This window comes from Choloepus didactylus, chromosome 1, assembly GCF_015220235.1.
Source record: "Choloepus didactylus isolate mChoDid1 chromosome 1, mChoDid1.pri, whole genome shotgun sequence".
Taxonomy (NCBI): Eukaryota; Metazoa; Chordata; class Mammalia; order Pilosa; family Megalonychidae; genus Choloepus; species Choloepus didactylus.
This window is the reverse complement of record NC_051307.1, coordinates 85982123-85999047: the sequence shown is the minus strand read 5'-3', so window position 1 is coordinate 85999047 and position 16925 is coordinate 85982123. Positions and strand designations below refer to the sequence as shown.

Genomic DNA, 16925 nt, shown 5'->3' with positions numbered 1-16925 from the left:
AAAGAGGCAGACCCACAAATGACCCCAACATTGAAATTAGCAGAAAAGCCTTTAAAATAACTATGTTTGACATTAAGAGAGATTATAAGATGAACAAAATGGATAAAGAGAAGGAAGATTCCAAAGAAGAATTACAATCTATGGAAAAGTATTCAGAGTACCCAAACCAAAGTTGGAGGATTTACACATCTCAATTTCAAAACTTACTGCAAAGCTAAAATAATCAATGGCATAAGGATATAAATATATATCAATGGATCAGAATTGAGAGTCAAGAAATAAGCTCTTTCTTCTATAGTTAATTTTTTACAAAGGTGCCAAAGCAATTTAATGAGGGAAATAATTGTCGTTTTTTAACTGGTATTGAGAAAATGTTATATTTACATGCAAAAATATGAACTTAGATCCTAACCTATACCATGTACAAACTTTAACTTAAAATGAATCATAGACCTAAACATAAGAGCTAAAACTCAAACTATGAGAAGAAAACATAGGGATAAATCTTCATGACAATGGGTTAGGTAAAGTTTCTTTGACATGACACCAAAAGCATTAGTGACATAAGAAAAAATTGAGGCATGTCAACAGTATTTTCCAAGACTGTATTGTTCAATGCAGGTAGCCACTAGCCAAATATGGCTATTTAAATTTAAACTTAAATCAACTAAAATTAAATAAAATTAAAAATTCAGTTCCTCAGTCCATTAGCCATGTACTAAGTGCTCAAGAGCTACATGTGGCTAGTGGCTGCCAAATTGGATAATGCAGGTATTTTATATATCCATTATCACACAAAGTTCTACTGGGCAGTACTGTTCCAGCATGATGAAATAACCATAACTTCTAAAGAGGAGAGCTAAATGAGCCAAATTGATCATTATATCCTAGGAGATGAAGTCTCCAAATAGCCCAGCCATTCAGGCAGCATATTAAAGAAGCAAATCAGATCAATAATTCATAATAAAAGGAAAACATAAAAGTAAATTTGGGGAGTGCAAAGAAGCATTTTAAGCTGTAAAGAGACAAATTCTTTATAAAAGGAATAAACTTTAAAACTGTGATTGAGATAAGTTTAGCTATAAACAGTTTTTTACAAAAGATAAATTGAACTTCATAAAAAATTTAAAATGATTGCACTTTTCAAACAATTAATCAAGTGAAAAGACAAGCCATAGGATGTAAGAAAGACTTTGCAAATAATATCTATTTGATTTGGTAGTTGTATATAGAATATATTTAAAAACTCTTACAACTCAAAAATAAAAAGTCAAATAACCCAATTTTTAAAAACCAGGCCAAGAATTTAAATAGATATTTCACCAAAGAAGATATGAATGACCAATAAACATATGAAAAGATACCCAACATCATTTGTCATTAGGGAAATACAAACTAAAACACCATAATGAGATACTACTTCATATCCACAGGAATGGCTATAATCATATGACTATAATCATAAAGATGGATAATGAATAATAGCAAGTGTTGGTGAGGATGTGGAAAACTGGAACCCTCAGAGAATGTTAGTAGGAATGCAAACTGGTATAGCCACTTAGGCAAAAAAAGAAAAGAAAAGAAAAGAAACTAATTAAAATGTTAAACATAACTTTATCATATGACCCAGTAATTCTACTCCTACATCTATCCAAGATAAATGAAAACATATGCCCACACACAGACTTGTATATGAATGTTCATAGCAGCATTATTCATAATAGCCAAAACTAGACCCAAATGTGCATCTACGGATGAATGGATAAACAAAATGTGGTATGTTTATATAATAGGACACTTTTAAGCAATAAAAAAAGGAATGAAGTGCTAAATACATGCTACAATATGGATGAGCCTTGAAAACATTACGCTAAGTGAAAGATGCTAGGTACAAAAGACCATATATGGTATGATTCCATTTATATGAAATGTCCAGAACTGGCAAATCCATAGAGACAGAAAGCAGATTAGTGGTTGCCTGGGGTTGAGGGTAGGAATGGAAGTGGCTACAAATAGACATCAGGTTTGTCAAATGTTCTAAAATTAAATTGTGGTGATGGCTGCACAACTCTGTGAATACACTAAAAATCATTATACTGTACACTTTAAATGAGTACATTTTATGATATATAAATTATATCTTAATAAAGCTGTTTTTGAAGAGGGTCAATTAGGCATTCCAGAAATGAAAAATATAAATATCTAAAATTAAGAACTCACTGGATGGACCAGCAACAGACAGAAATAGTGATTTCAAAGGTAGGTCAACAGAAAATATACAAAATGAGGTACAGAGAGAAAAAAGAATTAAAAAAAAAAAGCATGAGACATCCAAGACTCAAACAGTCTAACATATATAACTGGTGTGAGAATGAGAGAGAAGCAATATATAAAGTAGTAATGACCTCCAGTTTTTTTAAACTAATGAAAGATATCAAGCTACAGATATGATAGCTCAGTACACTACAAGCAGGATTTAAGAAAAACCACACACACACACACACACACACACACACACATACACACACAGTAAAACTGCTGAAAATCAAAGACAAAAAATTCTTAAAAGTATCCACAGGTACAACAGCAACAAAATTAAGTTCAATGGAGCAAAAATAAGACTAATAACTAACTTTTCAATAGAAATTATACAAGCCAAAAGACAATGGATTATATAGCTAATGGAGAATTTGATAATGTAATTATCTGTCAGAAGTGAAGACAAAATAAAGACATTTCAAACAAACAAGACCTGAAGAATTTATTTGCAGCAGACATGCATTACAAGTATATCGAAGGGAGTTAATCAGGTTGAAGAAAAATGATCTCAGGAGGAAGCATGGAATTTCAGGAAGGAATGAAGAGAACTGAAAAGGGAAATAGGTGGATTAACATAAAACAATATTGAAGGTTTAAAATTACAACAGCAATATCATAGATAGATAGATAGATAGATAGATAGATAGATAGATAGATACAGAGACATAGGTAGATGGACAGAATGCCAAAATGGAAATAATGATTAATTCTGGTTGTGGGATTATTTTTATGCTTTTCTCTATAATTTTCTATATTTTCCTACTTTTCTCTTTTATAGAAAGCATTTGGTGACTAAGTGCCTGGAGGCTGACATTCCAGAGCATCACAGCTCTCAGGAGGGCTGCAGAGCAAAGACAGTCGTGCCTCCTGTCCGACCATCTGAATCGTTTACACATGGGTTGCTCCTGCTGACTCCTCCCAACACCACTTCCTTCCTATGAAATGCTCATGTTCCATTTAAGATCCCCTACGTTTCAGGGTAGTAGAGGGGTATACTCAGGACTTCAGAAACCAGTCACCACAAGGATGGGAGGGGAAAGATATATATATATATATATATACACATACATATACATCCAGCTACATCATTTGATAAGGCCCCGAACCCCCATTAAAGGGAAAATGGAGGCCCTCCATGAATGACAGCACAAGGGAAGGGGTAACTGTAAGCAGGCAGGATCCAGCTGGCCCGTGGCCTCCTGGAGATCAGAGAACTTCTCCTTTTGCTCCCTGTGGCTGCACATACGTTGGACAGTGTCCTTCTCTCAATGCCAAGAGGCAGATCCAGGTCCCCGGCCTTGGATTAACTTGCTCTCTTGCTCACTTCTCTCATGCTCAGCTTCCTTACCTGTAACATGGAACCTGGCTCTCAGCAGGAGGAGGAAGAGCCGAGTGAGCTGTTGCAGAGGAGGTTGCCAAGGGCAGATCTGACAGGACAGGAGTGAAGGGAGAGGAGACTGGTGAGGAACTGTGGGTGGAGGCCACCCAGAAGCCACCAGAAGGGAGCACCTCAGGAACTGAGAGCACGCACTTGAGAGAAGGCAACGTTGAACCTAAGGAGAGTGTGCCTCCTGAGAAGACAATGGAGGGATAGCCTAAAGAAAATGTGAATTAAGGTTCTGCTGTAGAAGGAACAAGGATTTCCAGAATAAGATGACAGGAGGGGATGGAGGGGGAGGGAAGGGAAGGGAGAGCAGAGGCACAAGGCTTGAGAGAGAACTGGAGGCTGATAGGGGAGCAAAGAAAGGAACGCAGAGGCAGCCTGGAAGGACTCAGTGGAATCATGGTGGGTGGTGTCAGCAGAGATGAATGATGAGTTACAGGAGGCCCAACACTGGGACTGCTGCAGAGCACCTGCCGGTGCTGGGAGAGGGGTCAGGGGGCAATTTCAGCTGAATGAGACCCTGCTTCAGTTCCCTGGACCTGGTTAACAGGAGATTAAACTGTGCAATGTGGCTCGCTCAGTGTGGATGTTTAAATGGTACAGGATAAGATGTATGATCATGACTATAAAATAGAAAAAAAATCACAAAAATGTGCAGATATGCATGCCCATTCTCCTGCAAAAGGAACATGTTAAGATGGAGAAGTTTTTTCAGGGTTATGGCATTTTTTCTCCCAAGGACTAAAGGGACGGTGCTGAAAGGAGACTTTTCATCTTGGTTCCAAAGATCAACTAGTGACCTTTGGAATCAAATATTTAGAGACTGTCTATGAGAACACAGTCTGAGCAGTGAGTGCTGCAGATACACCTGGGCCAACAGACCAAGATTTGGGTAAACACATGGCAAGTGACTGTCTTTATGTGCAAGAAACAACAAAATGCTCAGTAGAGGTACAAGACACTGCCCTTTCGTATGGGATTTTAGCAGACATGTATGCAAAGGAGAACATTCCCACTAGAGCAAGAGAAAATGCAAAATACTAGAAGAAGAATGGTCATCAGGAGAGAAGCCTTGTCAAGGAGCATGGGATGTGGTTTAAGAAACAGAGATAGCAAGCAAAGGCAGTGAGAATGGGGGTTTGTAGTTTAGAAGAGTCAAAGAGCAGAATGAAAGAAGTTCAAGCAAGAGTGAGGGACCTGGGCTTGGGCCTGTGCAGGAGTGGGGAGGCAGATCAAAATGGGGGCAAAGAGAAGCCACAGGTGATGGGCATACTTCTTAAGGTACCACAGGAGGAGAGGAGAGGCTGCTGGTTAAAGCTGAGGCTGGGAAAGGGTCACAAAGAGAAAGCATAGTAGCCCCAAACAAGGGAGAAATAGCTGACTAGAGGAACCAAGGGGAATTGTGGCACTTGCTAAGCTGGAGATCTATTAAGTTCACAGTGCAATTGTTCCAGAGGGCTCTTGATCACCCCTCTCCTGCCCCAGCCCCTCCAGGCACATACGCACATGAAATACGCCTTTTATTCCAGGGCATGTCCACCCTGCACTTGGCTCTGGTGAGTGACTCTCCAGGATCACAGAGAGAAGGAGGGTCACCCAGTGGAGACGCAGGCCATCTTCACTTCTACTCTTCCCTGGTTCATGTGCTGGCTTGTGAGCAGACTAACCCCAGCTAACAGCTGACTCCCCAGCCCCTCCCTCCTAGTGGTATTTGGAAGAGAAATTTCATTAAATGCTCAGTTCAGCCAATGGTGAGTAAAAATTCCCTTAATAAAACTTTGTGGAGCTTATACAATTTGGGGAGCCCTCAGTAAGTAAAATAATACAAAATTACAAATACAAAATTAGGTATCAAAGAGAATATGTACTCAGAATGAGAAAAGAAATTACAATAATAAATATTAAAAATGACCAGTAACAAACATCATAAAATTCAGAAAAATAACAAAGCATTTAAATTAATCAACTGCCTGACACACCCTATATGTCTCTCATTGTCTCCTCGTGGTAGGCAGAATAATGGTCTCCAAAGAGATCTGTGCACAAATTCCAGGCATGCGTGAATATGTTACCTTCTATGGCAAAAGGGACTTTGCAGACATGATTAAGGGTGATTATCTTGGATTATCCAGATGGGTTCAGTCTAATCACACGCATCCTTAAAATCAGAGACACTTCCTTGACTTTAGTCACAGAAAGATGTGATGACAGAAGAGGGGTCAGAGAGATGCTCTGTTGCTGGCTCTGAAGATGGAGGAAGGGGACCACAAAACTGGGAATTCTGGAAGTCTCTAGAAGCTGGAAAAAGGAAGCAAACAAATTCTCCCTTACAGCCACCAAGGAAATGCAGCCCTGATGACACCCTGACTTTAGCCCAGTGAGACTTCTGACCTCCAGAGCTGTAAGATAATATATTTGTATGGTTTAAGCCACCAATTGTATGGTAACTGGTTACAGAAGCAATAGAAAACTAATGCAGTCCACATATAATAATGATTTTGTACTGCCATTTATTATATAAAGAGCAGAAAGAGAATAAAGTTTTTTCTCTAGTATGGTCAAAGTTTACTTTTTATTTTGATGGTGGAGAAAAGTTTCTTTCATCTTCACAACTTGTTGATGATTGTTGTCAAAGTTACGAAAACCTCCATGAAGATTCTGTCACAGAAGCCTTAATATTTGGAAGAATTTTCCACAGACTAGGTTCTAGCTCCACACGCATGAAACCTTGTTCCTTCTCCTTTACCCTGTGCTGGACACCACAGGACACACTAATATTGTGACACAGCCTCAGACTGCACTTCATGTCCTAACAGTGGATGAGCAGGCAGAGGGGGACATCCCTGGAACCCTATAAATGCACCAAACTAAATGCATTCCCACCTCAGCTGCCCTTAGCCTGATCCCCAAAATGTGCCCATGGCCACTCCATCACCACTTAACTCCAGGGAAAATATGGCAAAGGGGAAGTTGAAATAGTTTAAAAACAACTGTGGTTAAATATCTTGTATTTGGAAAGTTCACAAAAGCATATACCCACAAGAAGGACCCCTGAAAGTGAGAGGCCCCCAAGCTTCAGCTTCCTTGGCTTAAATCTGTCCCTGCCCTGGTTCTACTGTACCCATAAAACTAAGCCACACAGCCTGCTGGAGTCTCTGGTGGGGGGAGGTTTACATCTCAGAGCAGCAGGCAGAACCCTGACCGTGCAGCTGCGCTTTGGTGACGTCAGGCCCAAATCCTTGACAAAAGTGGCCAAATAAGAGACCTTCAAAAGGCTCCTTCAGTCTATCGGGCAGGGTGGGACCTGTGTCTCTGCTGCCCTGTAACACTTAGATCCTGCTTAAGAGACAAGGAGGGAGGCTGTGACTTTCCCTTCTTGTAATTCTAAAGCAGGGGGAGAGTGACCAAGGCTGGACTTGAGCTGGAAGGGCAGGGCAGCAGGGTGGGAATAAAAGTGAGATCTGTGATTTTGAAAGAAGACCCATTAAATACCTCCCCCCTATTTTTTTGAGGACAAGGATCAAAAAAAGCTTTTGATAGAAAAAGGTATTTTTTCTTCCCTGCTCCAAGCCCCAAGATCATGAAAAGAGAGGGTGTGTGAGATAAACTGCCAGCATCTGTGAGGCAATTATGTGAGGGGACAGATGGTGCTGTATAGGAGTGTTCGTGGCCCTTGATCTCTGTCCTGTATAGGAGAATCTTACAAATGCTCATGCAGCCGGGCCTTGCAGGAGGAGGCCGCCCGCCCGCCCCACAGCTGCTCCCAGAGGGGCTTCTGGTTGGACCAGGCTCAGGCCCCAAAACAAAGGGCAGCTGGTCCACAGGCTCCCCAGGGGCCTGTGAGGGATGGTATAATTTCTCTTGCGCAGGGACAAGTGACATGGATCCATTCACCTCCTCTCCTGGTGAATCAGAATGCCAGGTGCATAGACAGAGCCAAAACAAAAGGTGGGCCTGCTGGGCTGCTGCCTAGGGGCCACTGTGTGCAAAGGGCACTAAAGCATTGCTGGTACAAATCAGAACTGAGGTGCCCGTTGGCTCAAGTGTGAATACAGCTTCTGCCACAAGTCACTGGGAAACGAGCAATTGTTTCCTTTCCTCCCAAAGGAATCATCACCCTGAGGTGAAAGTTTACAACACTCCTTGACGGTTGCAGACCAGTCTCCATTGAGTATTCGGAGGCACTCCTGGGCCTGTCACATGGCCTATCCAGCCACCAGCCCCGAGGACAGCCCGCTGACGTTGGCAGGCAGAGCCAGAAAGAGAACGATGTGTGGTACAGGGCTGTTTGCAGGGAATGAGTGGGTTATTCTATTGTCTAAACAGCTAAACATGCCTCAAGAAGTTGTCTGGTATGGAGAATTGCATGTAATTACTTGCTTTTTACAAGAGTATGATAAACTTTTTTTTTAAAGAGAACATCACTTGTCACTAAATAAATGCTGACAAAATATTTCATTATTATTAAAAGGGAAGCCAACAAATGGAGTCGAGAAGTCACTCTGGTGGACATTCTTACGCACTACACACATAACCCTTTTTAAGTCTTAATGCATTGGAATAGCTAGAAGTAAATACCTGAAACTATCAAACTCCAACCCAGTAGTCTGGACCCTTGAAGACGATTGTATAACAATGCAGATTACAAGGGATGACAGTGTGATTGTGAAAGCCTTAGGGATCACACTCCCTTTATCCAGTGTATGGAAGGATGAGTAGGAAAATGGGGACAAAAACTAAATGAAAAATGGGGTGGGATGGGGGTGATGATTTTTCACTTTTATTTTTTATTCTTATTTTCACTTTTTCTGGTACAAGGAAAATGTTCAAAAAATAGACTGGGGTGATGAATGAACAACTATATGATGGTACTGTGAACAATTGATTGTACACTTTGGATGATTGTATGGTATGTGATATATCTCAATAAAATTGAATTTTAAAAAAGGGAAGTCAAATAATTAAATTGTCTGAGCACCCACCATCGCAGCCCTGCCTCGTGTGTGGCGGTCATGTTAGACACAGAGGGAAGGCAGCACCTGGAAGCCGTGGGGCAAGAAGAACCAGCGGGGAGTAGAAGCTGGGGGACAGAGAAGCCTCAGGAAGGAGGTGTCAGTAGAAATGGTAGATAAAGCCGCATTTGACCCTGAATGACCTGAGGAAAGGAACTCCATTTGAATTTCTGTGAGGCCTGGGTCTGTGCCTTCCTTCCCTCCCGTGTGCACTTCAGAATCCCGGTTTAAGGTAGCCTAGTGCTTATAATCTACCACAGTGATTCTCCAACTTAATGTGCACACAAGTCAACTGGGACACTGGTTAAAATGCAGATTCCCATTCAGCAGGTCTGGGTGGAGCCTGAGCGCATTTCTGACAAGCTCCCAGGGGCTGCTGCTGCTGCAGGCTGCCGTCCACAGCGCAGTGAACGAAAAGGGTGTGATGGGGAAGATGGCTGAGTGGTGGCCCGAGGATGTGGACCATATAAACATCTTTAAGGCTCTAGAGGAAGTAGAGGAAGTAATGAAAGCAGAGAAATCATGTGAAATGGTTTGCATCATAAATTGCTTAAAAAGTCAACATACATTTGGGAGCCAGATGGACAGCCCTTTCTAGGAAAAGGGTGTGAGGAGGAGACGCAGATATGTTTAGTATTCTGTTGAGTCAATGCAAGACGTTTTTGGAACCAGGTCACTGAAGTTATGGGAAAAGAGTAGAAACAACAAAGTTAAAGTTTAAGTAATAGGGAAAAGGAGGAAAAACAGAAGAAGAACCATGACCTTAGGGAAAGAAACAGTCAGAGACAACAGGATCATAAAGGTGAATATATATAAAATAGCCAAACCAGCCACAGGGCAAAGGGGAGTAAAAAGCTGATAAAAGAAAAACAATTTAAGAATTCTGAATTTGTAAGAGCTCGACAAATAAAGTTTATGAAACTGTTGGTTTTGTTCAATGAAGGGAGAAGATTGGTCAATTTATTAGCTCACATTTATGCAGGTTTTGTAGTTTACAAAACAATTTCAAAATCAATATCTCATATTGAGGTGCCTGTGAGGTAGGTAGAGCAGGGTTTATCCCCAGTTGGGCTGGGCAGAGCTTATTGCTCCTTTTACAAATGAGGAATTTGGAGACCCTGAGCTGTGTCTAAAGTCACAAAGACAGTAAGTGACAGAACCTCTTTTCGGTTCCTTTTATTCTGATTCTTACTATAGTGTAATTACACTATGCAAGTTAGATTTTTATCACAAAACTCATGGGGATAAAATGAGATTTTTATATATGAAATCATTTTGAAATCAATCAAACATCGTGAACAAAAGCCTCCTCCTCCTTGGATCTGGCATGGGGCAGTCCCCCAGAGGCACTCAAATAGCAAGAGTTGTATTTTAGGGATTTGAATGGTAAGAGGTCAGCTGCTATCTTCAGGTGGCCAGAAATGAAATTAGCCTTTGTGCTGCCAGGGATCCAGTCATTGGGTCCAAGAGGTCAGGACAGGAAGTTTGTTATTATATACTGGTCAGGGTTGAGAGCTGGCATCAGCCAAAGTCAAAAGTACACCCTGTTTCCTTTTCCCGTATTTAACAGGGCACAGAGACCTTTGATTTAACTGTTCATCTCTTACAAGTACATGTGTAGTGTTATGGTTACCCATGACTTCAGAGTTTGACTCTTCCTTTGTTTGGAATTCTGAGAGGCCAAAGAGAATTATTTCATATATTACATGAAGCATTTGGATATGTCTCTTTACCTCAATTTTCAGTTGGGTATTCAGTTTGTTATTTCAGAGTTTTCATTGAAGTTTAAAAAAGTATGGCAGGTGGGTGGACAGGTGACAGGGAACTTCAAACCACCTTCACACCACCTAGAAGGCAAGAGGGGCCCCCCACACACTCTTTATGTCCTGAACATATTGTGGACAGCACATCAATATCTGGAGTGTAAGGCCAAGCAGAGCATGGAGATCACACTAAGAATTGGAATTAATGTCTCTCTTCCCTGAATTTATTGTTCTTTTTTATGGAAAAAAAATTTTATAGTGGCTATTGGGTCATTTCTGTTACCATAACCCTTGACATGAGCTATTTAATTAAGAGAGCTCATTAGCTATGAAATTAAGATGAGGAAATTAAAAGATGCTGAAAGCATTTGAAGAAACAAAAATTCTTGATTAACCAGTAGGAATAGAAGAGAACTTTGTTAACTTGATATAGGATAGTTACCAAAAATTTTACTATGCATCTTATTTATTGGAGAAGCATTCAGTAGTTCTTGTTAAAGTCAAAATAGAGATTTCATTGCTGGGACTATGCTGGAGAAGATTCTTAGAGAACATCCTCCTGCTTAATGCATACCTGAAGACACTGGATAAAGTATATTTTTTAAGATTTTTTTTTCATGCAGATTCGACCTGAAAGAAAAGTAAGGGAAGTCTCCAGAGGGCAGAATTTATAAGACTATGCTAATCCAGAGGAGTTAAAAGGCTGAATCAGTGATTGCTCTGGGGTTATCTGCAGATTGCTGGTGGCCTGGAGCCTGCGTCTGAGTGGGCCACAGGGAACACGAGACAAAGTTTGAGGCTGAAGCAGAGACTAACTTCAGGCCCTAGACTGTAGCCTCAAGTCAGGATCCCCTAAGAGTGACAGTCCCAGTGTGATGCCCCACAGAGGAAGACATGGAGATCCACAGCCTTCTGAGCTTTGGCTCTGAGTGGAGCAGGAATAAAGATCCCTGAGAATTCCTAAGGACAAGCTGCAAACAGGTATTTTGGACCAGAATTCATTCTACTTGTGTGGCTAGTAAACCCCAAGCTTATAGAGGTTGCAGTTGGTACTGTCCCCAGGGTCCCGGCAGAAGCAAATGTAAATCCTCTAGGGGAAAACACTTTCAATCCCAGTCTCAATGAATCCCAGCAGATAAGGTTCCAAGAAACATGGGTTCACAGTAAGAAAGAAAAATAGATTAAAATCAGGAACATGACAAGAATACTGTGCCGGTTTGAATGTATTATGTCCCCCCAGAAAAAGCCATATTCTTTGATGCAATCTTGTGGGGCAGACATTTTAGTGCTGATTAGATTGGAATTCTTTGAGTGTTTCTTTGGAATGCACCCCACCCAGCTGTGGGTGTTGACTCTGATTGGATAGTTTCCATGGAGGTGTTGCTCCACCCATTCGGGGTGGGTCTAAGTTGAGTCACTGGAGCCATATAAATGAGCTGAGGGACAGAGGGAACTCAGTGCAGCTGTGAATGACATTTTGAAGAGGAGCCCCAGCCAAGAGGGACGCTTTGAAGAACCCACAGGAGCTGACAGAGGAACTGCAGCTTACAGAAACATTTTCGAGACGGCCTTTGAAAGCAGACTTCTGCTCCAGAGAAGCTAAGAGAGGACAAATGCCCCAACGGCAACTGAGAGTGACATTTTGGAGAGAAGCTGAAGCCTAGAGAGGAACATCCTGGGAGAAAGCCATTTTGAAACCAGAACTCTGGGGCAGACGCCAGCCACATGACTTCCCAGCTAACAGAGGTTTTCCAGACACCACTGGCCAAACTGCAGTGAAAGTACCCTGTTGTTAATGACTTACCTTGGACACTTGATGGCCTTAAGACCATATAACCAAATAAACCAAATAAACCCCCTTTTATAAAAGCCAATCCATCTCTGGTGTTTTGCGTTCTGGCAGCATTAGCAAACTAGAACAAATACTTAAGACATCTAAGTATTTGTGAATGGTGCCACCTAGAATTGGGCAGTGTACACCCCACACAACTGTGTGCATCAGCCCTGAGACTATCCCCTGTCATACTGTGTTGGAGAGTCAAGAAAAGGCAATAAGGCAAAAAATACATATTAAGATGTATAAAATTAGAAAGGAACAAAACTCTCCTTATCTATAGGTAATATCATTGCCTACCTAGAAATTCCAAAAGAATCAACTGATAAAACTTTCACAACTATTAAGAGAATAAGAGAATTCAGTAAGGTGACTAGACAAAATACCAACACACAAAAGACTTCCTGTGTATCAAGTAAAAAAATCCATTAGAAAGGGTCAAAAAAAAAAAAAAGTAAAAAAGAAAAAAACTATAGTGGAAATTGACTCAGGAATAGGAAAATACAAAAGAACAGAGTATCCAGCAACAGACATGTATAAATGAGAATTTACTACATGATGGACGTGACGTTTCAGATAAATGGAGAAAGGCTGAACTTTTCAATAAATGGTGTTGGAATAATTCATAGAAATAAGTCTCAGATGGACTAAAGACCTATTTTTAAAAATGATAAAGTATTAGAAGAAACTGTGCCAAAATATCTTCATAGTCTTGGGGATTGAGAAAACTTTCTTAAATAAGCCCTAAAGAGTAAAATCCATAAGGGAGAAAATTGCTAAATTAAATTACATCAAAATAATAATAATATTTCTGTTGAATAAAAACATACATAACCAAAGGTGGCTAAGAGAGTTCAAATAGAGCCAAGAGGCTGTCCTGGAGGTTACTCCTATGCAAGCTTTACCTAGATATGCCAAATGACCATAATATGATAAGCCCAAGTCAACAGTAGTCCCGAAAACCTTAAGGAATACCCAGATACCTATCTGGGACTCTATAAAAGTTTCACTCACTAAGTTTGTTCTTCAGAGACTTAAATCCTTCAGAGTGCTCTATGCCAGCTAAGTCCCAAAACCCAGAGGCAATAGCCTCTTCAAGAACATCAACTAGATGTGTCCCCTTTGTTCATAAAGTTGACACCCCTTTTCAACATGAACAGGTTATGGTGGTCACTGCCTAGACATCCCTGAAGATCAAGAAAGTGATTAAAATAGAGGAAGGGGGTGGCAACAGACAAGATGGAATTTAACAAAGGATTATGAATATTGAATCTTTATATAATTTTCTTTTTCATGGTTGCTAAGGTACCAGAATAACTAGAGGGAAGGGACTGAAATGGTGGAACTGTAACACATAGCATCCTTTGAGATTTATACTGTAGCTGCTTGTTGAATTGTGATTTGAAAGTTATACCTCTTTATATACATGTATATTTCACAATAAGGAAATAACTGAAACTATGGTAATATAACTGATAATGACCTTGGAAACTTCCTATATATCTACGTGTTAAATCATACTTTGAAAGATAATTACATTTTTGTACATATGTTGTATTTCACAGTAAGGAAATAACTGAAACTGTGGAACTGTAACCCATATTTTTTGAAATTTGCTCTCTAACTACTTGATAAATTCCACTTGGAAAGTTATCACTTCTATGTCTATGTTATATTCAACAGTAAAAGAATATGACAAAACAAAACAAAACAAAAAACAAGTGACAGGCATGGAGAGAATATTTATTATATGTATATCAAAGGATTAGCATCAAGAATAAATAAAGAAATCCTACAAATGAGTAAAACAAGATAACCCAATATAAAATGAGCTAAGGATAGAAATGAGCAATTAAAGAAGAGGAAATATAATAGCTCTGAATTATATAAAAAGATGCTCAACCTCATTAGTAATCAGGGAAATTTAAATACAAAAGAAGGATTCCAGTTTTATGCATTCAATTTGAAAATAATAATTTTTTTTAATACACAGCAAGCATAAGTAAGCATGTGGAGGAACTGTAATTATAGTTCTCTGCTGGTGGGAGTATACATTGGTGCAGGCACTGGGGAGGACTATTTGACAGAATCAAAAATTAAAATACATGTATCCTATGACATAATTCAACTTCTCAGTATCTCTTCTAGAGGAACACTTGCACATGTGTACAACAAGACACACAGTGAGGCTCACTGCAGCACTGTTGTTACGAGTGAAAGACTGAAAACAACTAATACACCTCTCAAAACGGAAATGGCTAAATAAAGAGCTGGTACTCTGTGAAATACTACGTAGCGGTTAAAAAGAATGAGGTAGAGCAATATATTGATTGGACTTGGACAGTCTCCAAGTGATGTCTGTTGATTAGAAAAAAGCTTACAGAGTGAGAACAATATGACAACAGAATTTTTATTAGTAACATATATGTAAGTATGAATGCAAAGGAACGGTCTGACAGTAAAAACACCAAACTGGTTACGGTGGTTATTTTAGGGAAAATGGGCAATCAGGATTGGCAGGATGGCCAAAGGGGTATTTAGCTCTATCTATATTGCTTTTTCATTTTGCAAGGAGCAGGCAATCATGTATTACTTTTATAATTGAAAAAAACCTATTACCTACTAACAACATGGTAATCAATTTTGTGGCTATTATATGTGTATTTCATAATAATTTGGGAACTATTTAATTGCTTTAGATTAGGGGCCACAAACTTTTTTTTATTTATTTACACAAAGAACTGGTGGTTCAGATTTGGCCCAGGAGCCATAGCTGCCAACCCCTGGTTTAGAATAAGTTTATTATAAAACTAAAATATTTTTAAAATAAATATTCTTAGTGTGTAGAAAAATAATCTTTCCTATTAAGTGACTGATAAATAAGTAGCCTCTTGAGTTCTGCTTGGAATAATTTGGACTCTGACCATATCAGTGGAGATCAAACACCCTTCCCAGTGCAGACAATCCAGTCACTTTGGCTGTCGGGGTGTTGACCATTGACCTTTCCAGCAGCAGAGTCCTGCACCCGTCTGTGGAAGGGGAATAGTGCCCATAAAATGACTCCCTGATCAAGGTTCAGTGGCCTCAGAGGGTGTCTCCTGACCAGCCCTAGATAAAGAGTGCCCTAAAGCAATGCCCCAGATCAAAGCCTCAGCCGAGCTGAGGTGGGGAGGAGAGGGGGAGGGCATGGTGGCACTGAGCACATGCAGGAGAGGCTCAGTTCTGTGGGACCAGGTGCCACCCATTGCAAGTAAGGTTAGAAAACTAAGGTCCAAAGCCAACTCAGCTCCAGGGCCGTGCAGGGTGTGGCAGGGCCTCTGAGGGAACGTCTCCGAGGTGGTGAGGCCCTGTATGTCTTTGCCTTGGTCCCTGGAGCTGCCAACACTATTACCCCAGCAGGCCAAGAGGAACTAGGGCTCAGTTGTTCCCAGTTACCTCAGTTCCCAGTTCCCGCAGTCCCAGACCATGGTGTGTTCTCGGTCAGGGGACTCCGGATCTACAACAGAGAGGGGGCTTGTTGTATGTGTGACTTGTGTCTGCGCACCCAGAACTGAGTCTTTCACTGTGATTATTTCCCTAGAAGCCAAGGGCAGAGCAGGGGGCATCACTAATGGTGCTCAAAAGGAAGTGATTGTCTTCATATTTCTTTTTAACCTGGAAATGAGGAAAGTAGCAAGGCCAACACGATATACAACCTGTGATGTACCAACCACAAATGTAAGGTGAATTGTGTCCCCACACATTTTGCTGTGGAGCAGTCAGTCCCTCCGCAAAAGAGAAAAAAAGAAAAATCATACCTGCTTGGTAGTAAATTCTCTACTCAAACTTCTCTCTTGTGGTTCACTTTGAACAATCAGCAGCAGAGGATCAATCAAAACTTCAGTACACCTGCGGCAACTGCCTTGTCAAAGACTCGAGCATTCACTTAATCTTTCACTATTTGCAGGGAGTGAGAAACTCGCTTGCAGAGAGTAAGAGGCTCCCTATGAAGCAAAGGCAGAGTTTTCTCTTCCCGGTCCTTGTCACAGGTTTTATTTCCCAGGGTATGAGTCAGCCTTGTCTCTCACCTTCATGTCAGTGAAGTGGCCCCTCTCTGGCACTCCTAAGTCCCAAGTCCAGCACTTGAACCAGCAAATGAACAGATTACCGTATTTACTCTCATGAAATCCTCCCCACTTTTTTCTCTTAAATGTTTTTACTGTGAAACAGAGGAGGAGAGGATTGTTGCTAGTATCTGCTTTGTCCAAGTAATTCCGAGTGAACTTCTCTGTGCTTTAGCCTCTGGGGCAAAGCTAATTTGAATCTAGCCTCCTAATGTTTCTCCTTTTATCTAAGCTACTTTCCTGGAGAGTGTTACTCAATGTGAAAGTAAGCAAAGTTTCAAATTAGGACGGTGCCTGTGAGTACGGCATGTTTACCTGAGAGAGAGAGAGAGAGGGAGGGAGAGGGAGGGAGCGGGAGGGAGAGTGTGTGAGACGAGGGAGCTCAGCACAGTTTAGAAGAGTGTGGCCCTGGGCTCCAGCCTCAGCACAGAAGGCTGAGGGGAGCTGGGGAGCAGGGAGAATGGACCCAGGAGAGGGAGTTCTAACGGCTCTGTCAGGAGGGAGTGGCGC

General features: G+C 40.8%; 1 protein-coding gene across 5 annotated transcripts in view; it reads right to left on the bottom strand.

Annotated features, from left to right (window-relative positions):
- NR1I2 (nuclear receptor subfamily 1 group I member 2) overlaps positions 1 to 16416 on the bottom strand; it is a 50887-nt gene extending 34471 nt beyond the window's left edge. For 3 of the 5 annotated variants that reach the window (XR_005216973.1, XM_037836244.1, XM_037836257.1), the window contains exon 1: positions 16110 to 16416. The gene's annotated coding sequence lies outside the window, so the exon portion shown is untranslated. The remainder of the gene's footprint in view (positions 1 to 16109) is intronic. The other 2 variants (XM_037836263.1, XM_037836269.1) reach the window with 1 other exon arrangement.
- Positions 16417 to 16925: the final 509 nt, after the last annotated feature.